This window comes from Ambystoma mexicanum, chromosome 1q (assembly GCF_040938575.1).
Source record: "Ambystoma mexicanum isolate Mex_15411 chromosome 1q, UKY_AmexF1_1, whole genome shotgun sequence".
In the NCBI taxonomy this organism is placed as follows: Eukaryota; Metazoa; Chordata; class Amphibia; order Caudata; family Ambystomatidae; genus Ambystoma; species Ambystoma mexicanum.
The window spans coordinates 593203703-593228926 of NC_090922.1; the positions used below are offsets into that span (position 1 = coordinate 593203703).

Consider the following 25224-nt stretch of genomic DNA (forward strand, 5'->3'; position numbering starts at 1 on the left):
CGTGCAAGACAGGGTGAGGGCGGAAAATGACCCCTGTGTCCTGAGAAAGGAGAGAGCGGGCTGCTTTTTCAACATCCTGGGGGAGGAGCCCCATCTCTGGGGCCCAAAAGAAAATCTCACGCCTGCCTCCCAGAAGCCCTAGACCTTATGTAAACGAGGGGAGTCCTCAGGCAAAGGCAGACTCTGCCTGCCTTTTGGCCAATGTCACATGGCCTGCGGTCTGGAGAAATTTGCATACCCACAATCCCCTGCCAGGTTTCATGACTTTGGATGGGATTGCTTGCAAATAAAGTCATTCTGCCACGGGTTCGGAGCCCGATAGCATTCTCCATTCGCTTCATCTCAAAAAGCGTCATCGTGTGCACTGCTTCACTAAGTCACCCTGAGCTAGTGAGGTGTTGCATTTTTTGCGGCCGCAGTCGGGGCCACTAGAGCGCATACTCTGGTTTCTCTTCAAACCGAATAAATCTTTCGCCTTTTACTAAAGATTTCCGTGGAGAGGAACATTAAAGAGTTTCACTCAATTTTTTGAAGCCCTGCCAAGTGCAGGGTTACCTATGCTGGTTAAAAAGAAACAGAGCAAATGAAAGCGCAAAGCCTGCTTTTCAGCTGTTGGCTTGCACCCCCCAGCTGTCAGTCAGCCTTTGCAGGGGTCCTCGCAGCACAGCCAGGCTGATGCCTTGCAGTGGTAGCCAGAGGGGGGAGCCTTTAGCTAATGCTTGCTGCTGTCGCCACCTGCTGGTGAGCCAGCAGAGGCTGGCTCCAAGCTAGCATCCAGGAGGATATGGCCCCAGTGGGCAGGGGTTTGGGCCCGGGCCCCGATCGCCTGACAAACGCCTGACAAACGCCGTCCTTTGCCCGGCGGGCTTTGCCCTGGCGGGCAAAAGAACCTGGCAGCCCAGGAGGCCCAGCACCCGTGCAAGACAGGGTGAGGGCGGAAAATGACCCCTGTGTCCTGAGAAAGGAGAGAGCGGGCTGCTTTTTCAACATCCTGGGGGAGGAGCCCCATCTCTGGGGCCCAAAAGAAAATCTCACGCCTGCCTCCCAGAAGCCCTAGACCTTATGTAAACGAGGGGAGTCCTCAGGCAAAGGCAGACTCTGCCTGCCTTTTGGCCAATGTCACATGGCCTGCGGTCTGGAGAAATTTGCATACCCACAATCCCCTGCCAGGTTTCATGACTTTGGATGGGATTGCTTGCAAATAAAGTCATTCTGCCACGGGTTCGGAGCCCGATAGCATTCTCCATTCGCTTCATCTCAAAAAGCGTCATCGTGTGCACTGCTTCACTAAGTCACCCTGAGCTAGTGAGGTGTTGCATTTTTTGCGGCCGCAGTCGGGGCCACTAGAGCGCATACTCTGGTTTCTCTTCAAACCGAATAAATCTTTCGCCTTTTACTAAAGATTTCCGTGGAGAGGAACATTAAAGAGTTTCACTCAATTTTTTGAAGCCCTGCCAAGTGCAGGGTTACCTATGCTGGTTAAAAAAAAAAAGAAACAGAGCAAATGAAAGCGCAAAGCCTGCTTTTCAGCTGTTGGCTTGCACCCCCCAGCTGTCAGTCAGCCTTTGCAGGGGTCCTCGCAGCACAGCCAGGCTGATGCTTTGCAGTGGTAGCCAGAGGGGGGAGCCTTTAGCTAATGCTTGCTGCTGTCGCCACCTGCTGGTGAGCCAGCAGAGGCTGGCTCCAAGCTAGCATCCAGGAGGATATGGCCCCAGTGGGCAGGGGTTTGGGCCCGGGCCCCGATCGGCTGACGAACGCCTGACAAACGCCGTCCTTTGCCCGCTGGCAGCCCAGGAGGCCCAGCACCCGTGCAAGACAGGGTGAGGGCGGAAAATGACCCCTGTGTCCTGAGAAAGGAGAGAGCGGGCTGCTTTTTCAACATCCTGGGGGAGGAGCCCCATCTCTGGGGCCCAAAAGAAAATCTCACGCCTGCCTCCCAGAAGCCCTAGACCTTATGTAAACGAGGGGAGTCCTCAGGCAAAGGCAGACTCTGCCTGCCTTTTGGCCAATGTCACATGGCCTGCGGTCTGGAGAAATTTGCATACCCACAATCCCCTGCCAGGTTTCATGACTTTGGATGGGATTGCTTGCAAATAAAGTCATTCTGCCACGGGTTCGGAGCCCGATAGCATTCTCCATTCGCTTCATCTCAAAAAGCGTCATCGTGTGCACTGCTTCACTAAGTCACCCTGAGCTAGTGAGGTGTTGCATTTTTTGCGGCCGCAGTCGGGGCCACTAGAGCGCATACTCTGGTTTCTCTTCAAACCGAATAAATCTTTCGCCTTTTACTAAAGATTTCCGTGGAGAGGAACATTAAAGAGTTTCACTCAATTTTTTGAAGCCCTGCCAAGTGCAGGGTTACCTATGCTGGTTAAAAAAAAAAAGAAACAGAGCAAATGAAAGCGCAAAGCCTGCTTTTCAGCTGTTGGCTTGCACCCCCCAGCTGTCAGTCAGCCTTTGCAGGGGTCCTTGCAGCACAGCCAGGCTGATGCCTTGCAGTGGTAGCCAGAGGGGGGAGCCTTTAGCTAATGCTTGCTGCTGTCGCCACCTGCTGGTGAGCCAGCAGAGGCTGGCTCCAAGCTAGCATCCAGGAGGATATGGCCCCAGTGGGCAGGGGTTTGGGCCCGGGCCCCGATCGGCTGACGAACGCCTGACAAACGCCGTCCTTTGCCCGCTGGCAGCCCAGGAGGCCCAGCACCCGTGCAAGACAGGGTGAGGGCGGAAAATGACCCCTGTGTCCTGAGAAAGGAGAGAGCGGGCTGCTTCTTCAACATCCTGGGGGAGGAGCCCCATCTCTGGGGCCCAAAAGAAAATCTCACGCCTGCCTCCCAGAAGCCCTAGACCTTATGTAAACGAGGGGAGTCCTCAAGCAAAAGCAGACTCTGCCTGCCTTTTGGCCAATGTTACATGGCCTGCGGTCTGGAGAAATTTGCATACCCACAATCCCCTGCCAGGTTTCATGACTTTGGATGGGATTGCTTGCAAATAAAGTCATTCTGCCACGGGTTCGGAGCCCGATGGCATTCTCCATTCGCTTCATCTCAAAAAGCGTCATCGTGTGCACTGCTTCACTAAGTCACCCTGAGCTAGTGAGGTGTTGCATTTTTTGCGGCCGCAGTCGGGGCCACTAGAGCGCATACTCTGGTTTCTCTTCAAACCGAATAAATCTTTCGCCTTTTACTAAAGATTTCCGTGGAGAGGAACATTAAAGAGTTTCACTCAATGTTTTGAAGCCCTGCCAAGTGCAGGGTTACCTATGCTGGTTAAAAAGAAACAGAGCAAATGAAAGCGCAAAGCCTGCTTTTCAGCTGTTGGCTTGCACCCCCCAGCTGTCAGTCAGCCTTTGCAGGGGTCCTCGCAGCACAGCCAGGCTGATGCCTTGCAGTGGTAGCCAGAGGGGGGAGCCTTTAGCTAATGCTTGCTGCTGTCGCCACCTGCTGGTGAGCCAGCAGAGGCTGGCTCCAAGCTAGCATCCAGGAGGATATGGCCCCAGTGGGCAGGGGTTTGGGCCCGGGCCCCGATCGTCTGACGAACGCCTGACAAACGCCGTCCTTTGCCCGGCGGGCTTTGCCCTGGCGGGCAAAAGAACCTGGCAGCCCAGGAGGCCCAGCACCCGTGCAAGACAGGGTGAGGGCGGAAAATGACCCCTGTGTCCTGAGAAAGGAGAGAGTGGGCTGCTTTTTCAACATCCTGGGGGAGGAGCCCCATCTCTGGGGCCCAAAAGAAAATCTCACGCCTGCCTCCCAGAAGCCCTAGACCTTATGTAAACGAGGGGAGTCCTCAGGCAAAGGCAGACTCTGCCTGCCTTTTGGCCAATGTCACATGGCCTGCGGTCTGGAGAAATTTGCATACCCACAATCCCCTGCCAGGTTTCATGACTTTGGATGGGATTGCTTGCAAATAAAGTCATTCTGCCACGGGTTCGGAGCCCGATAGCATTCTCCATTCGCTTCATCTCAAAAAGCGTCATCGTGTGCACTGCTTCACTAAGTCACCCTGAGCTAGTGAGGTGTTGCATTTTTTGCGGCCGCAGTCGGGGCCACTAGAGCGCATACTCTGGTTTCTCTTCAAACCGAATAAATCTTTCGCCTTTTACTAAAGATTTCCGTGGAGAGGAACATTAAAGAGTTTCACTCAATTTTTTGAAGCCCTGCCAAGTGCAGGGTTACCTATGCTGGTTAAAAAAAAAAAAGAAACAGAGCAAATGAAAGCGCAAAGCCTGCTTTTCAGCTGTTGGCTTGCACCCCCCAGCTGTCAGTCAGCCTTTGCAGGGGTCCTCGCAGCACAGCCAGGCTGATGCCTTGCAGTGGTAGCCAGAGGGGGGAGCCTTTAGCTAATGCTTGCTGCTGTCGCCACCTGCTGGTGAGCCAGCAGAGGCTGGCTCCAAGCTAGCATCCAGGAGGATATGGCCCCAGTGGGCAGGGGTTTGGGCCCGGGCCCCGATCGCCTGACAAACGCCTGACAAACGCCGTCCTTTGCCCGGCGGGCTTTGCCCTGGCGGGCAAAAGAACCTGGCAGCCCAGGAGGCCCAGCACCCGTGCAAGACAGGGTGAGGGCGGAAAATGACCCCTGTGTCCTGAGAAAGGAGAGAGCGGGCTGCTTTTTCAACATCCTGGGGGAGGAGCCCCATCTCTGGGGCCCAAAAGAAAATCTCACGCCTGCCTCCCAGAAGCCCTAGACCTTATGTAAACGAGGGGAGTCCTCAGGCAAAGGCAGACTCTGCCTGCCTTTTGGCCAATGTCACATGGCCTGCGGTCTGGAGAAATTTGCATACCCACAATCCCCTGCCAGGTTTCATGACTTTGGATGGGATTGCTTGCAAATAAAGTCATTCTGCCACGGGTTCGGAGCCCGATAGCATTCTCCATTCGCTTCATCTCAAAAAGCGTCATCGTGTGCACTGCTTCACTAAGTCACCCTGAGCTAGTGAGGTGTTGCATTTTTTGCGGCCGCAGTCGGGGCCACTAGAGCGCATACTCTGGTTTCTCTTCAAACCGAATAAATCTTTCGCCTTTTACTAAAGATTTCCGTGGAGAGGAACATTAAAGAGTTTCACTCAATTTTTTGAAGCCCTGCCAAGTGCAGGGTTACCTATGCTGGTTAAAAAGAAACAGAGCAAATGAAAGCGCAAAGCCTGCTTTTCAGCTGTTGGCTTGCACCCCCCAGCTGTCAGTCAGCCTTTGCAGGGGTCCTCGCAGCACAGCCAGGCTGATGCCTTGCAGTGGTAGCCAGAGGGGGGAGCCTTTAGCTAATGCTTGCTGCTGTCGCCACCTGCTGGTGAGCCAGCAGAGGCTGGCTCCAAGCTAGCATCCAGGAGGATATGGCCCCAGTGGGCAGGGGTTTGGGCCCGGGCCCCGATCGCCTGACAAACGCCTGACAAACGCCGTCCTTTGCCCGGCGGGCTTTGCCCTGGCGGGCAAAAGAACCTGGCAGCCCAGGAGGCCCAGCACCCGTGCAAGACAGGGTGAGGGCGGAAAATGACCCCTGTGTCCTGAGAAAGGAGAGAGCGGGCTGCTTTTTCAACATCCTGGGGGAGGAGCCCCATCTCTGGGGCCCAAAAGAAAATCTCACGCCTGCCTCCCAGAAGCCCTAGACCTTATGTAAACGAGGGGAGTCCTCAGGCAAAGGCAGACTCTGCCTGCCTTTTGGCCAATGTCACATGGCCTGCGGTCTGGAGAAATTTGCATACCCACAATCCCCTGCCAGGTTTCATGACTTTGGATGGGATTGCTTGCAAATAAAGTCATTCTGCCACGGGTTCGGAGCCCGATAGCATTCTCCATTCGCTTCATCTCAAAAAGCGTCATCGTGTGCACTGCTTCACTAAGTCACCCTGAGCTAGTGAGGTGTTGCATTTTTTGCGGCCGCAGTCGGGGCCACTAGAGCGCATACTCTGGTTTCTCTTCAAACCGAATAAATCTTTCGCCTTTTACTAAAGATTTCCGTGGAGAGGAACATTAAAGAGTTTCACTCAATTTTTTGAAGCCCTGCCAAGTGCAGGGTTACCTATGCTGGTTAAAAAAAAAAAGAAACAGAGCAAATGAAAGCGCAAAGCCTGCTTTTCAGCTGTTGGCTTGCACCCCCCAGCTGTCAGTCAGCCTTTGCAGGGGTCCTTGCAGCACAGCCAGGCTGATGCCTTGCAGTGGTAGCCAGAGGGGGGAGCCTTTAGCTAATGCTTGCTGCTGTCGCCACCTGCTGGTGAGCCAGCAGAGGCTGGCTCCAAGCTAGCATCCAGGAGGATATGGCCCCAGTGGGCAGGGGTTTGGGCCCGGGCCCCGATCGGCTGACGAACGCCTGACAAACGCCGTCCTTTGCCCGCTGGCAGCCCAGGAGGCCCAGCACCCGTGCAAGACAGGGTGAGGGCGGAAAATGACCCCTGTGTCCTGAGAAAGGAGAGAGCGGGCTGCTTCTTCAACATCCTGGGGGAGGAGCCCCATCTCTGGGGCCCAAAAGAAAATCTCACGCCTGCCTCCCAGAAGCCCTAGACCTTATGTAAACGAGGGGAGTCCTCAAGCAAAAGCAGACTCTGCCTGCCTTTTGGCCAATGTTACATGGCCTGCGGTCTGGAGAAATTTGCATACCCACAATCCCCTGCCAGGTTTCATGACTTTGGATGGGATTGCTTGCAAATAAAGTCATTCTGCCACGGGTTCGGAGCCCGATGGCATTCTCCATTCGCTTCATCTCAAAAAGCGTCATCGTGTGCACTGCTTCACTAAGTCACCCTGAGCTAGTGAGGTGTTGCATTTTTTGCGGCCGCAGTCGGGGCCACTAGAGCGCATACTCTGGTTTCTCTTCAAACCGAATAAATCTTTCGCCTTTTACTAAAGATTTCCGTGGAGAGGAACATTAAAGAGTTTCACTCAATGTTTTGAAGCCCTGCCAAGTGCAGGGTTACCTATGCTGGTTAAAAAGAAACAGAGCAAATGAAAGCGCAAAGCCTGCTTTTCAGCTGTTGGCTTGCACCCCCCAGCTGTCAGTCAGCCTTTGCAGGGGTCCTCGCAGCACAGCCAGGCTGATGCCTTGCAGTGGTAGCCAGAGGGGGGAGCCTTTAGCTAATGCTTGCTGCTGTCGCCACCTGCTGGTGAGCCAGCAGAGGCTGGCTCCAAGCTAGCATCCAGGAGGATATGGCCCCAGTGGGCAGGGGTTTGGGCCCGGGCCCCGATCGGCTGACGAACGCCTGACAAACGCCGTCCTTTGCCCGGCGGGCTTTGCCCTGGCGGGCAAAAGAACCTGGCAGCCCAGGAGGCCCAGCACCCGTGCAAGACAGGGTGAGGGCGGAAAATGACCCCTGTGTCCTGAGAAAGGAGAGAGTGGGCTGCTTTTTCAACATCCTGGGGGAGGAGCCCCATCTCTGGGGCCCAAAAGAAAATCTCACGCCTGCCTCCCAGAAGCCCTAGACCTTATGTAAACGAGGGGAGTCCTCAGGCAAAGGCAGACTCTGCCTGCCTTTTGGCCAATGTCACATGGCCTGCGGTCTGGAGAAATTTGCATACCCACAATCCCCTGCCAGGTTTCATGACTTTGGATGGGATTGCTTGCAAATAAAGTCATTCTGCCACGGGTTCGGAGCCCGATAGCATTCTCCATTCGCTTCATCTCAAAAAGCGTCATCGTGTGCACTGCTTCACTAAGTCACCCTGAGCTAGTGAGGTGTTGCATTTTTTGCGGCCGCAGTCGGGGCCACTAGAGCGCATACTCTGGTTTCTCTTCAAACCGAATAAATCTTTCGCCTTTTACTAAAGATTTCCGTGGAGAGGAACATTAAAGAGTTTCACTCAATTTTTTGAAGCCCTGCCAAGTGCAGGGTTACCTATGCTGGTTAAAAAAAAAAAAGAAACAGAGCAAATGAAAGCGCAAAGCCTGCTTTTCAGCTGTTGGCTTGCACCCCCCAGCTGTCAGTCAGCCTTTGCAGGGGTCCTCGCAGCACAGCCAGGCTGATGCCTTGCAGTGGTAGCCAGAGGGGGGAGCCTTTAGCTAATGCTTGCTGCTGTCGCCACCTGCTGGTGAGCCAGCAGAGGCTGGCTCCAAGCTAGCATCCAGGAGGATATGGCCCCAGTGGGCAGGGGTTTGGGCCCGGGCCCCGATCGCCTGACAAACGCCTGACAAACGCCGTCCTTTGCCCGGCGGGCTTTGCCCTGGCGGGCAAAAGAACCTGGCAGCCCAGGAGGCCCAGCACCCGTGCAAGACAGGGTGAGGGCGGAAAATGACCCCTGTGTCCTGAGAAAGGAGAGAGCGGGCTGCTTTTTCAACATCCTGGGGGAGGAGCCCCATCTCTGGGGCCCAAAAGAAAATCTCACGCCTGCCTCCCAGAAGCCCTAGACCTTATGTAAACGAGGGGAGTCCTCAGGCAAAGGCAGACTCTGCCTGCCTTTTGGCCAATGTCACATGGCCTGCGGTCTGGAGAAATTTGCATACCCACAATCCCCTGCCAGGTTTCATGACTTTGGATGGGATTGCTTGCAAATAAAGTCATTCTGCCACGGGTTCGGAGCCCGATAGCATTCTCCATTCGCTTCATCTCAAAAAGCGTCATCGTGTGCACTGCTTCACTAAGTCACCCTGAGCTAGTGAGGTGTTGCATTTTTTGCGGCCGCAGTTGGGGCCACTAGAGCGCATACTCTGGTTTCTCTTCAAACCGAATAAATCTTTCGCCTTTTACTAAAGATTTCCGTGGAGAGGAACATTAAAGAGTTTCACTCAATTTTTTGAAGCCCTGCCAAGTGCAGGGTTACCTATGCTGGTTAAAAAGAAACAGAGCAAATGAAAGCGCAAAGCCTGCTTTTCAGCTGTTGGCTTGCACCCCCCAGCTGTCAGTCAGCCTTTGCAGGGGTCCTCGCAGCACAGCCAGGCTGATGCCTTGCAGTGGTAGCCAGAGGGGGGAGCCTTTAGCTAATGCTTGCTGCTGTCGCCACCTGCTGGTGAGCCAGCAGAGGCTGGCTCCAAGCTAGCATCCAGGAGGATATGGCCCCAGTGGGCAGGGGTTTGGGCCCGGGCCCCGATCGCCTGACAAACGCCTGACAAACGCCGTCCTTTGCCCGGCGGGCTTTGCCCTGGCGGGCAAAAGAACCTGGCAGCCCAGGAGGCCCAGCACCCGTGCAAGACAGGGTGAGGGCGGAAAATGACCCCTGTGTCCTGAGAAAGGAGAGAGCGGGCTGCTTTTTCAACATCCTGGGGGAGGAGCCCCATCTCTGGGGCCCAAAAGAAAATCTCACGCCTGCCTCCCAGAAGCCCTAGACCTTATGTAAACGAGGGGAGTCCTCAGGCAAAGGCAGACTCTGCCTGCCTTTTGGCCAATGTCACATGGCCTGCGGTCTGGAGAAATTTGCATACCCACAATCCCCTGCCAGGTTTCATGACTTTGGATGGGATTGCTTGCAAATAAAGTCATTCTGCCACGGGTTCGGAGCCCGATAGCATTCTCCATTCGCTTCATCTCAAAAAGCGTCATCGTGTGCACTGCTTCACTAAGTCACCCTGAGCTAGTGAGGTGTTGCATTTTTTGCGGCCGCAGTCGGGGCCACTAGAGCGCATACTCTGGTTTCTCTTCAAACCGAATAAATCTTTCGCCTTTTACTAAAGATTTCCGTGGAGAGGAACATTAAAGAGTTTCACTCAATTTTTTGAAGCCCTGCCAAGTGCAGGGTTACCTATGCTGGTTAAAAAAAAAAAGAAACAGAGCAAATGAAAGCGCAAAGCCTGCTTTTCAGCTGTTGGCTTGCACCCCCCAGCTGTCAGTCAGCCTTTGCAGGGGTCCTTGCAGCACAGCCAGGCTGATGCCTTGCAGTGGTAGCCAGAGGGGGGAGCCTTTAGCTAATGCTTGCTGCTGTCGCCACCTGCTGGTGAGCCAGCAGAGGCTGGCTCCAAGCTAGCATCCAGGAGGATATGGCCCCAGTGGGCAGGGGTTTGGGCCCGGGCCCCGATCGGCTGACGAACGCCTGACAAACGCCGTCCTTTGCCCGCTGGCAGCCCAGGAGGCCCAGCACCCGTGCAAGACAGGGTGAGGGCGGAAAATGACCCCTGTGTCCTGAGAAAGGAGAGAGCGGGCTGCTTCTTCAACATCCTGGGGGAGGAGCCCCATCTCTGGGGCCCAAAAGAAAATCTCACGCCTGCCTCCCAGAAGCCCTAGACCTTATGTAAACGAGGGGAGTCCTCAAGCAAAAGCAGACTCTGCCTGCCTTTTGGCCAATGTTACATGGCCTGCGGTCTGGAGAAATTTGCATACCCACAATCCCCTGCCAGGTTTCATGACTTTGGATGGGATTGCTTGCAAATAAAGTCATTCTGCCACGGGTTCGGAGCCCGATGGCATTCTCCATTCGCTTCATCTCAAAAAGCGTCATCGTGTGCACTGCTTCACTAAGTCACCCTGAGCTAGTGAGGTGTTGCATTTTTTGCGGCCGCAGTCGGGGCCACTAGAGCGCATACTCTGGTTTCTCTTCAAACCGAATAAATCTTTCGCCTTTTACTAAAGATTTCCGTGGAGAGGAACATTAAAGAGTTTCACTCAATGTTTTGAAGCCCTGCCAAGTGCAGGGTTACCTATGCTGGTTAAAAAGAAACAGAGCAAATGAAAGCGCAAAGCCTGCTTTTCAGCTGTTGGCTTGCACCCCCCAGCTGTCAGTCAGCCTTTGCAGGGGTCCTCGCAGCACAGCCAGGCTGATGCCTTGCAGTGGTAGCCAGAGGGGGGAGCCTTTAGCTAATGCTTGCTGCTGTCGCCACCTGCTGGTGAGCCAGCAGAGGCTGGCTCCAAGCTAGCATCCAGGAGGATATGGCCCCAGTGGGCAGGGGTTTGGGCCCGGGCCCCGATCGCCTGACAAACGCCTGACAAACGCCGTCCTTTGCCCGGCGGGCTTTGCCCTGGCGGGCAAAAGAACCTGGCAGCCCAGGAGGCCCAGCACCCGTGCAAGACAGGGTGAGGGCGGAAAATGACCCCTGTGTCCTGAGAAAGGAGAGAGTGGGCTGCTTTTTCAACATCCTGGGGGAGGAGCCCCATCTCTGGGGCCCAAAAGAAAATCTCACGCCTGCCTCCCAGAAGCCCTAGACCTTATGTAAACGAGGGGAGTCCTCAGGCAAAGGCAGACTCTGCCTGCCTTTTGGCCAATGTCACATGGCCTGCGGTCTGGAGAAATTTGCATACCCACAATCCCCTGCCAGGTTTCATGACTTTGGATGGGATTGCTTGCAAATAAAGTCATTCTGCCACGGGTTCGGAGCCCGATAGCATTCTCCATTCGCTTCATCTCAAAAAGCGTCATCGTGTGCACTGCTTCACTAAGTCACCCTGAGCTAGTGAGGTGTTGCATTTTTTGCGGCCGCAGTCGGGGCCACTAGAGCGCATACTCTGGTTTCTCTTCAAACCGAATAAATCTTTCGCCTTTTACTAAAGATTTCCGTGGAGAGGAACATTAAAGAGTTTCACTCAATTTTTTGAAGCCCTGCCAAGTGCAGGGTTACCTATGCTGGTTAAAAAAAAAAAAGAAACAGAGCAAATGAAAGCGCAAAGCCTGCTTTTCAGCTGTTGGCTTGCACCCCCCAGCTGTCAGTCAGCCTTTGCAGGGGTCCTCGCAGCACAGCCAGGCTGATGCCTTGCAGTGGTAGCCAGAGGGGGGAGCCTTTAGCTAATGCTTGCTGCTGTCGCCACCTGCTGGTGAGCCAGCAGAGGCTGGCTCCAAGCTAGCATCCAGGAGGATATGGCCCCAGTGGGCAGGGGTTTGGGCCCGGGCCCCGATCGCCTGACAAACGCCTGACAAACGCCGTCCTTTGCCCGGCGGGCTTTGCCCTGGCGGGCAAAAGAACCTGGCAGCCCAGGAGGCCCAGCACCCGTGCAAGACAGGGTGAGGGCGGAAAATGACCCCTGTGTCCTGAGAAAGGAGAGAGCGGGCTGCTTTTTCAACATCCTGGGGGAGGAGCCCCATCTCTGGGGCCCAAAAGAAAATCTCACGCCTGCCTCCCAGAAGCCCTAGACCTTATGTAAACGAGGGGAGTCCTCAGGCAAAGGCAGACTCTGCCTGCCTTTTGGCCAATGTCACATGGCCTGCGGTCTGGAGAAATTTGCATACCCACAATCCCCTGCCAGGTTTCATGACTTTGGATGGGATTGCTTGCAAATAAAGTCATTCTGCCACGGGTTCGGAGCCCGATAGCATTCTCCATTCGCTTCATCTCAAAAAGCGTCATCGTGTGCACTGCTTCACTAAGTCACCCTGAGCTAGTGAGGTGTTGCATTTTTTGCGGCCGCAGTCGGGGCCACTAGAGCGCATACTCTGGTTTCTCTTCAAACCGAATAAATCTTTCGCCTTTTACTAAAGATTTCCGTGGAGAGGAACATTAAAGAGTTTCACTCAATTTTTTGAAGCCCTGCCAAGTGCAGGGTTACCTATGCTGGTTAAAAAGAAACAGAGCAAATGAAAGCGCAAAGCCTGCTTTTCAGCTGTTGGCTTGCACCCCCCAGCTGTCAGTCAGCCTTTGCAGGGGTCCTCGCAGCACAGCCAGGCTGATGCCTTGCAGTGGTAGCCAGAGGGGGGAGCCTTTAGCTAATGCTTGCTGCTGTCGCCACCTGCTGGTGAGCCAGCAGAGGCTGGCTCCAAGCTAGCATCCAGGAGGATATGGCCCCAGTGGGCAGGGGTTTGGGCCCGGGCCCCGATCGCCTGACAAACGCCTGACAAACGCCGTCCTTTGCCCGGCGGGCTTTGCCCTGGCGGGCAAAAGAACCTGGCAGCCCAGGAGGCCCAGCACCCGTGCAAGACAGGGTGAGGGCGGAAAATGACCCCTGTGTCCTGAGAAAGGAGAGAGCGGGCTGCTTTTTCAACATCCTGGGGGAGGAGCCCCATCTCTGGGGCCCAAAAGAAAATCTCACGCCTGCCTCCCAGAAGCCCTAGACCTTATGTAAACGAGGGGAGTCCTCAGGCAAAGGCAGACTCTGCCTGCCTTTTGGCCAATGTCACATGGCCTGCGGTCTGGAGAAATTTGCATACCCACAATCCCCTGCCAGGTTTCATGACTTTGGATGGGATTGCTTGCAAATAAAGTCATTCTGCCACGGGTTCGGAGCCCGATAGCATTCTCCATTCGCTTCATCTCAAAAAGCGTCATCGTGTGCACTGCTTCACTAAGTCACCCTGAGCTAGTGAGGTGTTGCATTTTTTGCGGCCGCAGTCGGGGCCACTAGAGCGCATACTCTGGTTTCTCTTCAAACCGAATAAATCTTTCGCCTTTTACTAAAGATTTCCGTGGAGAGGAACATTAAAGAGTTTCACTCAATTTTTTGAAGCCCTGCCAAGTGCAGGGTTACCTATGCTGGTTAAAAAAAAAAAGAAACAGAGCAAATGAAAGCGCAAAGCCTGCTTTTCAGCTGTTGGCTTGCACCCCCCAGCTGTCAGTCAGCCTTTGCAGGGGTCCTTGCAGCACAGCCAGGCTGATGCCTTGCAGTGGTAGCCAGAGGGGGGAGCCTTTAGCTAATGCTTGCTGCTGTCGCCACCTGCTGGTGAGCCAGCAGAGGCTGGCTCCAAGCTAGCATCCAGGAGGATATGGCCCCAGTGGGCAGGGGTTTGGGCCCGGGCCCCGATCGGCTGACGAACGCCTGACAAACGCCGTCCTTTGCCCGCTGGCAGCCCAGGAGGCCCAGCACCCGTGCAAGACAGGGTGAGGGCGGAAAATGACCCCTGTGTCCTGAGAAAGGAGAGAGCGGGCTGCTTCTTCAACATCCTGGGGGAGGAGCCCCATCTCTGGGGCCCAAAAGAAAATCTCACGCCTGCCTCCCAGAAGCCCTAGACCTTATGTAAACGAGGGGAGTCCTCAAGCAAAAGCAGACTCTGCCTGCCTTTTGGCCAATGTTACATGGCCTGCGGTCTGGAGAAATTTGCATACCCACAATCCCCTGCCAGGTTTCATGACTTTGGATGGGATTGCTTGCAAATAAAGTCATTCTGCCACGGGTTCGGAGCCCGATGGCATTCTCCATTCGCTTCATCTCAAAAAGCGTCATCGTGTGCACTGCTTCACTAAGTCACCCTGAGCTAGTGAGGTGTTGCATTTTTTGCGGCCGCAGTCGGGGCCACTAGAGCGCATACTCTGGTTTCTCTTCAAACCGAATAAATCTTTCGCCTTTTACTAAAGATTTCCGTGGAGAGGAACATTAAAGAGTTTCACTCAATGTTTTGAAGCCCTGCCAAGTGCAGGGTTACCTATGCTGGTTAAAAAGAAACAGAGCAAATGAAAGCGCAAAGCCTGCTTTTCAGCTGTTGGCTTGCACCCCCCAGCTGTCAGTCAGCCTTTGCAGGGGTCCTCGCAGCACAGCCAGGCTGATGCCTTGCAGTGGTAGCCAGAGGGGGGAGCCTTTAGCTAATGCTTGCTGCTGTCGCCACCTGCTGGTGAGCCAGCAGAGGCTGGCTCCAAGCTAGCATCCAGGAGGATATGGCCCCAGTGGGCAGGGGTTTGGGCCCGGGCCCCGATCGGCTGACGAACGCCTGACAAACGCCGTCCTTTGCCCGGCGGGCTTTGCCCTGGCGGGCAAAAGAACCTGGCAGCCCAGGAGGCCCAGCACCCGTGCAAGACAGGGTGAGGGCGGAAAATGACCCCTGTGTCCTGAGAAAGGAGAGAGTGGGCTGCTTTTTCAACATCCTGGGGGAGGAGCCCCATCTCTGGGGCCCAAAAGAAAATCTCACGCCTGCCTCCCAGAAGCCCTAGACCTTATGTAAACGAGGGGAGTCCTCAGGCAAAGGCAGACTCTGCCTGCCTTTTGGCCAATGTCACATGGCCTGCGGTCTGGAGAAATTTGCATACCCACAATCCCCTGCCAGGTTTCATGACTTTGGATGGGATTGCTTGCAAATAAAGTCATTCTGCCACGGGTTCGGAGCCCGATAGCATTCTCCATTCGCTTCATCTCAAAAAGCGTCATCGTGTGCACTGCTTCACTAAGTCACCCTGAGCTAGTGAGGTGTTGCATTTTTTGCGGCCGCAGTCGGGGCCACTAGAGCGCATACTCTGGTTTCTCTTCAAACCGAATAAATCTTTCGCCTTTTACTAAAGATTTCCGTGGAGAGGAACATTAAAGAGTTTCACTCAATTTTTTGAAGCCCTGCCAAGTGCAGGGTTACCTATGCTGGTTAAAAAAAAAAAAGAAACAGAGCAAATGAAAGCGCAAAGCCTGCTTTTCAGCTGTTGGCTTGCACCCCCCAGCTGTCAGTCAGCCTTTGCAGGGGTCCTCGCAGCACAGCCAGGCTGATGCCTTGCAGTGGTAGCCAGAGGGGGGAGCCTTTAGCTAATGCTTGCTGCTGTCGCCACCTGCTGGTGAGCCAGCAGAGGCTGGCTCCAAGCTAGCATCCAGGAGGATATGGCCCCAGTGGGCAGGGGTTTGGGCCCGGGCCCCGATCGCCTGACAAACGCCTGACAAACGCCGTCCTTTGCCCGGCGGGCTTTGCCCTGGCGGGCAAAAGAACCTGGCAGCCCAGGAGGCCCAGCACCCGTGCAAGACAGGGTGAGGGCGGAAAATGACCCCTGTGTCCTGAGAAAGGAGAGAGCGGGCTGCTTTTTCAACATCCTGGGGGAGGAGCCCCATCTCTGGGGCCCAAAAGAAAATCTCACGCCTGCCTCCCAGAAGCCCTAGACCTTATGTAAACGAGGGGAGTCCTCAGGCAAAGGCAGACTCTGCCTGCCTTTTGGCCAATGTCACATGGCCTGCGGTCTGGAGAAATTTGCATACCCACAATCCCCTGCCAGGTTTCATGACTTTGGATGGGATTGCTTGCAAATAAAGTCATTCTGCCACGGGTTCGGAGCCCGATAGCATTCTCCATTCGCTTCATCTCAAAAAGCGTCATCGTGTGCACTGCTTCACTAAGTCACCCTGAGCTAGTGAGGTGTTGCATTTTTTGCGGCCGCAGTCGGGGCCACTAGAGCGCATACTCTGGTTTCTCTTCAAACCGAATAAATCTTTCGCCTTTTACTAAAGATTTCCGTGGAGAGGAACATTAAAGAGTTTCACTCAATTTTTTGAAGCCCTGCCAAGTGCAGGGTTACCTATGCTGGTTAAAAAGAAACAGAGCAAATGAAAGCGCAAAGCCTGCTTTTCAGCTGTTGGCTTGCACCCCCCAGCTGTCAGTCAGCCTTTGCAGGGGTCCTCGCAGCACAGCCAGGCTGATGCCTTGCAGTGGTAGCCAGAGGGGGGAGCCTTTAGCTAATGCTTGCTGCTGTCGCCACCTGCTGGTGAGCCAGCAGAGGCTGGCTCCAAGCTAGCATCCAGGAGGATATGGCCCCAGTGGGCAGGGGTTTGGGCCCGGGCCCCGATCGCCTGACAAACGCCTGACAAACGCCGTCCTTTGCCCGGCGGGCTTTGCCCTGGCGGGCAAAAGAACCTGGCAGCCCAGGAGGCCCAGCACCCGTGCAAGACAGGGTGAGGGCGGAAAATGACCCCTGTGTCCTGAGAAAGGAGAGAGCGGGCTGCTTTTTCAACATCCTGGGGGAGGAGCCCCATCTCTGGGGCCCAAAAGAAAATCTCACGCCTGCCTCCCAGAAGCCCTAGACCTTATGTAAACGAGGGGAGTCCTCAGGCAAAGGCAGACTCTGCCTGCCTTTTGGCCAATGTCACATGGCCTGCGGTCTGGAGAAATTTGCATACCCACAATCCCCTGCCAGGTTTCATGACTTTGGATGGGATTGCTTGCAAATAAAGTCATTCTGCCACGGGTTCGGAGCCCGATAGCATTCTCCATTCGCTTCATCTCAAAAAGCGTCATCGTGTGCACTGCTTCACTAAGTCACCCTGAGCTAGTGAGGTGTTGCATTTTTTGCGGCCGCAGTCGGGGCCACTAGAGCGCATACTCTGGTTTCTCTTCAAACCGAATAAATCTTTCGCCTTTTACTAAAGATTTCCGTGGAGAGGAACATTAAAGAGTTTCACTCAATTTTTTGAAGCCCTGCCAAGTGCAGGGTTACCTATGCTGGTTAAAAAAAAAAAGAAACAGAGCAAATGAAAGCGCAAAGCCTGCTTTTCAGCTGTTGGCTTGCACCCCCCAGCTGTCAGTCAGCCTTTGCAGGGGTCCTTGCAGCACAGCCAGGCTGATGCCTTGCAGTGGTAGCCAGAGGGGGGAGCCTTTAGCTAATGCTTGCTGCTGTCGCCACCTGCTGGTGAGCCAGCAGAGGCTGGCTCCAAGCTAGCATCCAGGAGGATATGGCCCCAGTGGGCAGGGGTTTGGGCCCGGGCCCCGATCGGCTGACGAACGCCTGACAAACGCCGTCCTTTGCCCGCTGGCAGCCCAGGAGGCCCAGCACCCGTGCAAGACAGGGTGAGGGCGGAAAATGACCCCTGTGTCCTGAGAAAGGAGAGAGCGGGCTGCTTCTTCAACATCCTGGGGGAGGAGCCCCATCTCTGGGGCCCAAAAGAAAATCTCACGCCTGCCTCCCAGAAGCCCTAGACCTTATGTAAACGAGGGGAGTCCTCAAGCAAAAGCAGACTCTGCCTGCCTTTTGGCCAATGTTACATGGCCTGCGGTCTGGAGAAATTTGCATACCCACAATCCCCTGCCAGGTTTCATGACTTTGGATGGGATTGCTTGCAAATAAAGTCATTCTGCCACGGGTTCGGAGCCCGATGGCATTCTCCATTCGCTTCATCTCAAAAAGCGTCATCGTGTGCACTGCTTCACTAAGTCACCCTGAGCTAGTGAGGTGTTGCATTTTTTGCGGCCGCAGTCGGGGCCACTAGAGCGCATACTCTGGTTTCTCTTCAAACCGAATAAATCTTTCGCCTTTTACTAAAGATTTCCGTGGAGAGGAACATTAAAGAGTTTCACTCAATGTTTTGAAGCCCTGCCAAGTGCAGGGTTACCTATGCTGGTTAAAAAGAAACAGAGCAAATGAAAGCGCAAAGCCTGCTTTTCAGCTGTTGGCTTGCACCCCCCAGCTGTCAGTCAGCCTTTGCAGGGGTCCTCGCAGCACAGCCAGGCTGATGCCTTGCAGTGGTAGCCAGAGGGGGGAGCCTTTAGCTAATGCTTGCTGCTGTCGCCACCTGCTGGTGAGCCAGCAGAGGCTGGCTCCAAGCTAGCATCCAGGAGGATATGGCCCCAGTGGGCAGGGGTTTGGGCCCGGGCCCCGATCGCCTGACAAACGCCTGACAAACGCCGTCCTTTGCCCGGCGGGCTTTGCCCTGGCGGGCAAAAGAACCTGGCAGCCCAGGAGGCCCAGCACCCGTGCAAGACAGGGTGAGGGCGGAAAATGACCCCTGTGTCCTGAGAAAGGAGAGAGTGGGCTGCTTTTTCAACATCCTGGGGGAGGAGCCCCATCTCTGGGGCCCAAAAGAAAATCTCACGCCTGCCTCCCAGAAGCCCTAGACCTTATGTAAACGAGGGGAGTCCTCAGGCAAAGGCAGACTCTGCCTGCCTTTTGGCCAATGTCACATGGCCTGCGGTCTGGAGAAATTTGCATACCCACAATCCCCTGCCAGGTTTCATGACTTTGGATGGGATTGCTTGCAAATAAAGTCATTCTGCCACGGGTTCGGAGCCCGATAGCATTCTCCATTCGCTTCATCTCAAAAAGCGTCATCGTGTGCACTGCTTCACTAAGTCACCCTGAGCTAGTGAGGTGTTGCATTTTTTGCGGCCGCAGTCGGGGCCACTAGAGCGCATACTCTGGTTTCTCTTCAAACCGAATAAATCTTTCGCCTTTTACTAAAGATTTCCGTGGAGAGGAACATTAAAGAGTTTCACTCAATTTTTTGAAGCCCTGCCAAGTGCAGGGTTACCTATGCTGGTTAAAAAAAAAAAAGAAACAGAGCAAATGAAAGCGCAAAGCCTGCTTTTCAGCTGTTGGCTTGCACCCCCCAGCTGTCAGTCAGCCTTTGCAGGGGTCCTCGCAGCACAGCCAGGCTGATGCCTTGCAGTGGTAGCCAGAGGGGGGAGCCTTTAGCTAATGCTTGCTGCTGTCGCCACCTGCTGGTGAGCCAGCAGAGGCTGGCTCCAAGCTAGCATCCAGGAGGATATGGCCCCAGTGGGCAGGGGTTTGGGCCCGGGCCCCGATCGCCTGACAAACGCCTGACAAACGCCGTCCTTTGCCCGGCGGGCTTTGCCCTGGCGGGCAAAAGAACCTGGCAGCCCAGGAGGCCCAGCACCCGTGCAAGACAGGGTGAGGGCGGAAAATGACCCCTGTGTCCTGAGAAAGGAGAGAGCGGGCTGCTTTTTCAACATCCTGGGGGAGGAGCCCCATCTCTGGGGCCCAAAAGAAAATCTCACGCCTGCCTCCCAGAAGCCCTAGACCTTATGTAAACGAGGGGAGTCCTCAGGCAAAGGCAGACTCTGCCTGCCTTTTGGCCAATGTCACATGGCCTGCGGTCTGGAGAAATTTGCATACCCACAATCCCCTGCCAGGTTTCATGACTTTGGATGGGATTGCTTGCAAATAAAGTCATTCTGCCACGGGTTCGGAGCCCGATAGCATTCTCCATTCGCTTCATCTCAAAAAGCGTCATCGTGTGCACTGCTTCACTAAGTCACCCTGAGCTAGTGAGGTGTTGCATTTTTTGCGGCCGCAGTCGGGGCCACTAGAGCGCATACTCTGGTTTCTCTTCAAACCGAATAAATCTTTCGCCTTTTACTAAAGATTTCCGTGGAGAGGAACATTAAAGAGTTTCACTCAATTTTTTGAAGCCCTGCCAAGTGCAGGGTTACCTATGCTGGTTAAAAAGAAACAGAGCAAATGAAAGCGCAAAGCCTGCTTTTCAGCTGTTGGCTTGCACCCCCCAGCTGTCAGTCAGCCTTTGCAGGGGTCCTCGCAGCACAGCCAGGCTGATGCCTTGCAGTGGTAGCCAGAGGGGGGAGCCTTTAGCTAATGCTTGCTGCTGTCGCCACCTGCTGGTGAGCCAGCAGAGGCTGGCTCCAAGCTAGCATCCAGGAGGATATGGCCCCAGTGGGCAGGGGTTTGGGCCCGGGCCCCGATCGCCTGACAAACGCCTGACAAACGCCGTCCTTTGCCCGGCGGGCTTTGCCCTGGCGGGCAAAAGAACCTGGCAGCCCAGGAGGCCCAGCACCCGTGCAAGACAGGGTGAGGGCGGAAAATGACCCCTGTGTCCTGAGAAAGGAGAGAGCGGGCTGCTTTTTCAACATCCTGGGGGAGGAGCCCCATCTCTGGGGCCCAAAAGAAAATCTCACGCCTGCCTCCCAGAAGCCCTAGACCTTATGTAAACGAGGGGAGTCCTCAGGCAAAGGCAGACTCTGCCTGCCTTTTGGCCAATGTCACATGGCCTGCGGTCTGGAGAAATTTGCATACCCACAATCCCCTGCCAGGTTTCATGACTTTGGATGGGATTGCTTGCAAATAAAGTCATTCTGCCACGGGTTCGGAGCCCGATAGCATTCTCCATTCGCTTCATCTCAAAAAGCGTCATCGTGTGCACTGCTTCACTAAGTCACCCTGAGCTAGTGAGGTGTTGCATTTTTTGCGGCCGCAGTCGGGGCCACTAGAGCGCATACTCTGGTTTCTCTTCAAACCGAATAAATCTTTCGCCTTTTACTAAAGATTTCCGTGGAGAGGAACATTAAAGAGTTTCACTCAATTTTTTGAAGCCCTGCCAAGTGCAGGGTTACCTATGCTGGTTAAAAAAAAAAAGAAACAGAGCAAATGAAAGCGCAAAGCCTGCTTTTCAGCTGTTGGCTTGCACCCCCCAGCTGTCAGTCAGCCTTTGCAGGGGTCCTTGCAGCACAGCCAGGCTGATGCCTTGCAGTGGTAGCCAGAGGGGGGAGCCTTTAGCTAATGCTTGCTGCTGTCGCCACCTGCTGGTGAGCCAGCAGAGGCTGGCTCCAAGCTAGCATCCAGGAGGATATGGCCCCAGTGGGCAGGGGTTTGGGCCCGGGCCCCGATCGGCTGACGAACGCCTGACAAACGCCGTCCTTTGCCCGCTGGCAGCCCAGGAGGCCCAGCACCCGTGCAAGACAGGGTGAGGGCGGAAAATGACCCCTGTGTCCTGAGAAAGGAGAGAGCGGGCTGCTTCTTCAACATCCTGGGGGAGGAGCCCCATCTCTGGGGCCCAAAAGAAAATCTCACGCCTGCCTCCCAGAAGCCCTAGACCTTATGTAAACGAGGGGAGTCCTCAAGCAAAAGCAGACTCTGCCTGCCTTTTGGCCAATGTTACATGGCCTGCGGTCTGGAGAAATTTGCATACCCACAATCCCCTGCCAGGTTTCATGACTTTGGATGGGATTGCTTGCAAATAAAGTCATTCTGCCACGGGTTCGGAGCCCGATGGCATTCTCCATTCGCTTCATCTCAAAAAGCGTCATCGTGTGCACTGCTTCACTAAGTCACCCTGAGCTAGTGAGGTGTTGCATTTTTTGCGGCCGCAGTCGGGGCCACTAGAGCGCATACTCTGGTTTCTCTTCAAACCGAATAAATCTTTCGCCTTTTACTAAAGATTTCCGTGGAGAGGAACATTAAAGAGTTTCACTCAATGTTTTGAAGCCCTGCCAAGTGCAGGGTTACCTATGCTGGTTAAAAAGAAACAGAGCAAATGAAAGCGCAAAGCCTGCTTTTCAGCTGTTGGCTTGCACCCCCCAGCTGTCAGTCAGCCTTTGCAGGGGTCCTCGCAGCACAGCCAGGCTGATGCCTTGCAGTGGTAGCCAGAGGGGGGAGCCTTTAGCTAATGCTTGCTGCTGTCGCCACCTGCTGGTGAGCCAGCAGAGGCTGGCTCCAAGCTAGCATCCAGGAGGATATGGCCCCAGTGGGCAGGGGTTTGGGCCCGGGCCCCGATCGCCTGACAAACGCCTGACAAACGCCGTCCTTTGCCCGGCGGGCTTTGCCCTGGCGGGCAAAAGAACCTGGCAGCCCAGGAGGCCCAGCACCCGTGCAAGACAGGGTGAGGGCGGAAAATGACCCCTGTGTCCTGAGAAAGGAGAGAGTGGGCTGCTTTTTCAACATCCTGGGGGAGGAGCCCCATCTCTGGGGCCCAAAAGAAAATCTCACGCCTGCCTCCCAGAAGCCCTAGACCTTATGTAAACGAGGGGAGTCCTCAGGCAAAGGCAGACTCTGCCTGCCTTTTGGCCAATGTCACATGGCCTGCGGTCTGGAGAAATTTGCATACCCACAATCCCCTGCCAGGTTTCATGACTTTGGATGGGATTGCTTGCAAATAAAGTCATTCTGCCACGGGTTCGGAGCCCGATAGCATTCTCCATTCGCTTCATCTCAAAAAGCGTCATCGTGTGCACTGCTTCACTAAGTCACCCTGAGCTAGTGAGGTGTTGCATTTTTTGCGGCCGCAGTCGGGGCCACTAGAGCGCATACTCTGGTTTCTCTTCAAACCGAATAAATCTTTCGCCTTTTACTAAAGATTTCCGTGGAGAGGAACATTAAAGAGTTTCACTCAATTTTTTGAAGCCCTGCCAAGTGCAGGGTTACCTATGCTGGTTAAAAAAAAAAAAGAAACAGAGCAAATGAAAGCGCAAAGCCTGCTTTTCAGCTGTTGGCTTGCACCCCCCAGCTGTCAGTCAGCCTTTGCAGGGGTCCTCGCAGCACAGCCAGGCTGATGCCTTGCAGTGGTAGCCAGAGGGGGGAGCCTTTAGCTAATGCTTGCTGCTGTCGCCACCTGCTGGTGAGCCAGCAGAGGCTGGCTCCAAGCTAGCATCCAGGAGGATATGGCCCCAGTGGGCAGGGGTTTGGGCCCGGGCCCCGATCGCCTGACAAACGCCTGACAAACGCCGTCCTTTGCCCGGCGGGCTTTGCCCTGGCGGGCAAAAGAACCTGGCAGCCCAGGAGGCCCAGCACCCGTGCAAGACAGGGTGAGGGCGGAAAATGACCCCTGTGTCCTGAGAAAGGAGAGAGCGGGCTGCTTTTTCAACATCCTGGGGGAGGAGCCCCATCTCTGGGGCCCAAAAGAAAATCTCACGCCTGCCTCCCAGAAGCCCTAGACCTTATGTAAACGAGGGGAGTCCTCAGGCAAAGGCAGACTCTGCCTGCCTTTTGGCCAATGTCACATGGCCTGCGGTCTGGAGAAATTTGCATACCCACAATCCCCTGCCAGGTTTCATGACTTTGGATGGGATTGCTTGCAAATAAAGTCATTCTGCCACGGGTTCGGAGCCCGATAGCATTCTCCATTCGCTTCATCTCAAAAAGCGTCATCGTGTGCACTGCTTCACTAAGTCACCCTGAGCTAGTGAGGTGTTGCATTTTTTGCGGCCGCAGTCGGGGCCACTAGAGCGCATACTCTGGTTTCTCTTCAAACCGAATAAATCTTTCGCCTTTTACTAAAGATTTCCGTGGAGAGGAACATTAAAGAGTTTCACTCAATTTTTTGAAGCCCTGCCAAGTGCAGGGTTACCTATGCTGGTTAAAAAGAAACAGAGCAAATGAAAGCGCAAAGCCTGCTTTTCAGCTGTTGGCTTGCACCCCCCAGCTGTCAGTCAGCCTTTGCAGGGGTCCTCGCAGCACAGCCAGGCTGATGCCTTGCAGTGGTAGCCAGAGGGGGGAGCCTTTAGCTAATGCTTGCTGCTGTCGCCACCTGCTGGTGAGCCAGCAGAGGCTGGCTCCAAGCTAGCATCCAGGAGGATATGGCCCCAGTGGGCAGGGGTTTGGGCCCGGGCCCCGATCGCCTGACAAACGCCTGACAAACGCCGTCCTTTGCCCGGCGGGCTTTGCCCTGGCGGGCAAAAGAACCTGGCAGCCCAGGAGGCCCAGCACCCGTGCAAGACAGGGTGAGGGCGGAAAATGACCCCTGTGTCCTGAGAAAGGAGAGAGCGGGCTGCTTTTTCAACATCCTGGGGGAGGAGCCCCATCTCTGGGGCCCAAAAGAAAATCTCACGCCTGCCTCCCAGAAGCCCTAGACCTTATGTAAACGAGGGGAGTCCTCAGGCAAAGGCAGACTCTGCCTGCCTTTTGGCCAATGTCACATGGCCTGCGGTCTGGAGAAATTTGCATACCCACAATCCCCTGCCAGGTTTCATGACTTTGGATGGGATTGCTTGCAAATAAAGTCATTCTGCCACGGGTTCGGAGCCCGATAGCATTCTCCATTCGCTTCATCTCAAAAAGCGTCATCGTGTGCACTGCTTCACTAAGTCACCCTGAGCTAGTGAGGTGTTGCATTTTTTGCGGCCGCAGTCGGGGCCACTAGAGCGCATACTCTGGTTTCTCTTCAAACCGAATAAATCTTTCGCCTTTTACTAAAGATTTCCGTGGAGAGGAACATTAAAGAGTTTCACTCAATTTTTTGAAGCCCTGCCAAGTGCAGGGTTACCTATGCTGGTTAAAAAAAAAAAGAAACAGAGCAAATGAAAGCGCAAAGCCTGCTTTTCAGCTGTTGGCTTGCACCCCCCAGCTGTCAGTCAGCCTTTGCAGGGGTCCTCGCAGCACAGCCAGGCTGATGCTTTGCAGTGGTAGCCAGAGGGGGGAGCCTTTAGCTAATGCTTGCTGCTGTCGCCACCTGCTGGTGAGCCAGCAGAGGCTGGCTCCAAGCTAGCATCCAGGAGGATATGGCCCCAGTGGGCAGGGGTTTGGGCCCGGGCCCCGATCGGCTGACGAACGCCTGACAAACGCCGTCCTTTGCCCGCTGGCAGCCCAGGAGGCCCAGCACCCGTGCAAGACAGGGTGAGGGCGGAAAATGACCCCTGTGTCCTGAGAAAGGAGAGAGCGGGCTGCTTTTTCAACATCCTGGGGGAGGAGCCCCATCTCTGGGGCCCAAAAGAAAATCTCACGCCTGCCTCCCAGAAGCCCTAGACCTTATGTAAACGAGGGGAGTCCTCAGGCAAAGGCAGACTCTGCCTGCCTTTTGGCCAATGTCACATGGCCTGCGGTCTGGAGAAATTTGCATACCCACAATCCCCTGCCAGGTTTCATGACTTTGGATGGGATTGCTTGCAAATAAAGTCATTCTGCCACGGGTTCGGAGCCCGATAGCATTCTCCATTCGCTTCATCTCAAAAAGCGTCATCGTGTGCACTGCTTCACTAAGTCACCCTGAGCTAGTGAGGTGTTGCATTTTTTGCGGCCGCAGTCGGGGCCACTAGAGCGCATACTCTGGTTTCTCTTCAAACCGAATAAATCTTTCGCCTTTTACTAAAGATTTCCGTGGAGAGGAACATTAAAGAGTTTCACTCAATTTTTTGAAGCCCTGCCAAGTGCAGGGTTACCTATGCTGGTTAAAAAAAAAAAGAAACAGAGCAAATGAAAGCGCAAAGCCTGCTTTTCAGCTGTTGGCTTGCACCCCCCAGCTGTCAGTCAGCCTTTGCAGGGGTC

The 25224-nt window shown here is 54.7% G+C and overlaps 28 non-coding genes across 28 annotated transcripts; all 28 read left to right on the forward strand.

Moving 5' to 3' along the window:
* The first annotated feature begins 437 nt into the window (after positions 1 to 437).
* Positions 438 to 553, forward strand: LOC138564625 (U5 spliceosomal RNA). The gene has a single exon (XR_011300567.1). It is a non-coding gene; the product is annotated as a U5 spliceosomal RNA (small nuclear RNA).
* Positions 554 to 1352: 799 nt separating this feature from the next.
* Positions 1353 to 1468, forward strand: LOC138564626 (U5 spliceosomal RNA). Its single transcript, XR_011300568.1, has one exon. It is a non-coding gene; the product is annotated as a U5 spliceosomal RNA (small nuclear RNA).
* Positions 1469 to 2244: 776 nt separating this feature from the next.
* On the forward strand, positions 2245 to 2360 carry LOC138564628 (U5 spliceosomal RNA). Its single transcript, XR_011300569.1, has one exon. It is a non-coding gene; the product is annotated as a U5 spliceosomal RNA (small nuclear RNA).
* Positions 2361 to 3136: 776 nt separating this feature from the next.
* On the forward strand, positions 3137 to 3252 carry LOC138565141 (U5 spliceosomal RNA). Its single transcript, XR_011301053.1, has one exon. It is a non-coding gene; the product is annotated as a U5 spliceosomal RNA (small nuclear RNA).
* Positions 3253 to 4051: 799 nt separating this feature from the next.
* Positions 4052 to 4167, forward strand: LOC138564629 (U5 spliceosomal RNA). Its single transcript, XR_011300570.1, has one exon. It is a non-coding gene; the product is annotated as a U5 spliceosomal RNA (small nuclear RNA).
* An 806-nt stretch (positions 4168 to 4973) lies between these two features.
* On the forward strand, positions 4974 to 5089 carry LOC138564630 (U5 spliceosomal RNA). The gene has a single exon (XR_011300571.1). It is a non-coding gene; the product is annotated as a U5 spliceosomal RNA (small nuclear RNA).
* A 799-nt stretch (positions 5090 to 5888) lies between these two features.
* On the forward strand, positions 5889 to 6004 carry LOC138564631 (U5 spliceosomal RNA). Its single transcript, XR_011300572.1, has one exon. It is a non-coding gene; the product is annotated as a U5 spliceosomal RNA (small nuclear RNA).
* Positions 6005 to 6780: 776 nt separating this feature from the next.
* On the forward strand, positions 6781 to 6896 carry LOC138565142 (U5 spliceosomal RNA). The gene has a single exon (XR_011301054.1). It is a non-coding gene; the product is annotated as a U5 spliceosomal RNA (small nuclear RNA).
* A 799-nt stretch (positions 6897 to 7695) lies between these two features.
* LOC138564632 (U5 spliceosomal RNA) lies at positions 7696 to 7811 on the forward strand. The gene has a single exon (XR_011300573.1). It is a non-coding gene; the product is annotated as a U5 spliceosomal RNA (small nuclear RNA).
* An 806-nt stretch (positions 7812 to 8617) lies between these two features.
* Positions 8618 to 8733, forward strand: LOC138564633 (U5 spliceosomal RNA). The gene has a single exon (XR_011300574.1). It is a non-coding gene; the product is annotated as a U5 spliceosomal RNA (small nuclear RNA).
* Positions 8734 to 9532: 799 nt separating this feature from the next.
* LOC138564635 (U5 spliceosomal RNA) lies at positions 9533 to 9648 on the forward strand. The gene has a single exon (XR_011300576.1). It is a non-coding gene; the product is annotated as a U5 spliceosomal RNA (small nuclear RNA).
* A 776-nt stretch (positions 9649 to 10424) lies between these two features.
* Positions 10425 to 10540, forward strand: LOC138565143 (U5 spliceosomal RNA). The gene has a single exon (XR_011301055.1). It is a non-coding gene; the product is annotated as a U5 spliceosomal RNA (small nuclear RNA).
* Positions 10541 to 11339: 799 nt separating this feature from the next.
* On the forward strand, positions 11340 to 11455 carry LOC138564636 (U5 spliceosomal RNA). Its single transcript, XR_011300577.1, has one exon. It is a non-coding gene; the product is annotated as a U5 spliceosomal RNA (small nuclear RNA).
* Positions 11456 to 12261: 806 nt separating this feature from the next.
* On the forward strand, positions 12262 to 12377 carry LOC138564637 (U5 spliceosomal RNA). The gene has a single exon (XR_011300578.1). It is a non-coding gene; the product is annotated as a U5 spliceosomal RNA (small nuclear RNA).
* Positions 12378 to 13176: 799 nt separating this feature from the next.
* On the forward strand, positions 13177 to 13292 carry LOC138564638 (U5 spliceosomal RNA). Its single transcript, XR_011300579.1, has one exon. It is a non-coding gene; the product is annotated as a U5 spliceosomal RNA (small nuclear RNA).
* Positions 13293 to 14068: 776 nt separating this feature from the next.
* Positions 14069 to 14184, forward strand: LOC138565144 (U5 spliceosomal RNA). Its single transcript, XR_011301056.1, has one exon. It is a non-coding gene; the product is annotated as a U5 spliceosomal RNA (small nuclear RNA).
* Positions 14185 to 14983: 799 nt separating this feature from the next.
* On the forward strand, positions 14984 to 15099 carry LOC138564639 (U5 spliceosomal RNA). Its single transcript, XR_011300580.1, has one exon. It is a non-coding gene; the product is annotated as a U5 spliceosomal RNA (small nuclear RNA).
* Positions 15100 to 15905: 806 nt separating this feature from the next.
* Positions 15906 to 16021, forward strand: LOC138564640 (U5 spliceosomal RNA). Its single transcript, XR_011300581.1, has one exon. It is a non-coding gene; the product is annotated as a U5 spliceosomal RNA (small nuclear RNA).
* Positions 16022 to 16820: 799 nt separating this feature from the next.
* Positions 16821 to 16936, forward strand: LOC138564641 (U5 spliceosomal RNA). Its single transcript, XR_011300582.1, has one exon. It is a non-coding gene; the product is annotated as a U5 spliceosomal RNA (small nuclear RNA).
* A 776-nt stretch (positions 16937 to 17712) lies between these two features.
* LOC138565146 (U5 spliceosomal RNA) lies at positions 17713 to 17828 on the forward strand. The gene has a single exon (XR_011301057.1). It is a non-coding gene; the product is annotated as a U5 spliceosomal RNA (small nuclear RNA).
* A 799-nt stretch (positions 17829 to 18627) lies between these two features.
* LOC138564642 (U5 spliceosomal RNA) lies at positions 18628 to 18743 on the forward strand. Its single transcript, XR_011300583.1, has one exon. It is a non-coding gene; the product is annotated as a U5 spliceosomal RNA (small nuclear RNA).
* Positions 18744 to 19549: 806 nt separating this feature from the next.
* LOC138564644 (U5 spliceosomal RNA) lies at positions 19550 to 19665 on the forward strand. Its single transcript, XR_011300584.1, has one exon. It is a non-coding gene; the product is annotated as a U5 spliceosomal RNA (small nuclear RNA).
* A 799-nt stretch (positions 19666 to 20464) lies between these two features.
* Positions 20465 to 20580, forward strand: LOC138564645 (U5 spliceosomal RNA). Its single transcript, XR_011300585.1, has one exon. It is a non-coding gene; the product is annotated as a U5 spliceosomal RNA (small nuclear RNA).
* Positions 20581 to 21356: 776 nt separating this feature from the next.
* LOC138565147 (U5 spliceosomal RNA) lies at positions 21357 to 21472 on the forward strand. The gene has a single exon (XR_011301058.1). It is a non-coding gene; the product is annotated as a U5 spliceosomal RNA (small nuclear RNA).
* Positions 21473 to 22271: 799 nt separating this feature from the next.
* LOC138564647 (U5 spliceosomal RNA) lies at positions 22272 to 22387 on the forward strand. The gene has a single exon (XR_011300586.1). It is a non-coding gene; the product is annotated as a U5 spliceosomal RNA (small nuclear RNA).
* An 806-nt stretch (positions 22388 to 23193) lies between these two features.
* LOC138564648 (U5 spliceosomal RNA) lies at positions 23194 to 23309 on the forward strand. The gene has a single exon (XR_011300587.1). It is a non-coding gene; the product is annotated as a U5 spliceosomal RNA (small nuclear RNA).
* Positions 23310 to 24108: 799 nt separating this feature from the next.
* On the forward strand, positions 24109 to 24224 carry LOC138564649 (U5 spliceosomal RNA). Its single transcript, XR_011300588.1, has one exon. It is a non-coding gene; the product is annotated as a U5 spliceosomal RNA (small nuclear RNA).
* Positions 24225 to 25000: 776 nt separating this feature from the next.
* Positions 25001 to 25116, forward strand: LOC138564650 (U5 spliceosomal RNA). The gene has a single exon (XR_011300589.1). It is a non-coding gene; the product is annotated as a U5 spliceosomal RNA (small nuclear RNA).
* The last annotated feature ends 108 nt before the right edge of the window (positions 25117 to 25224 follow it).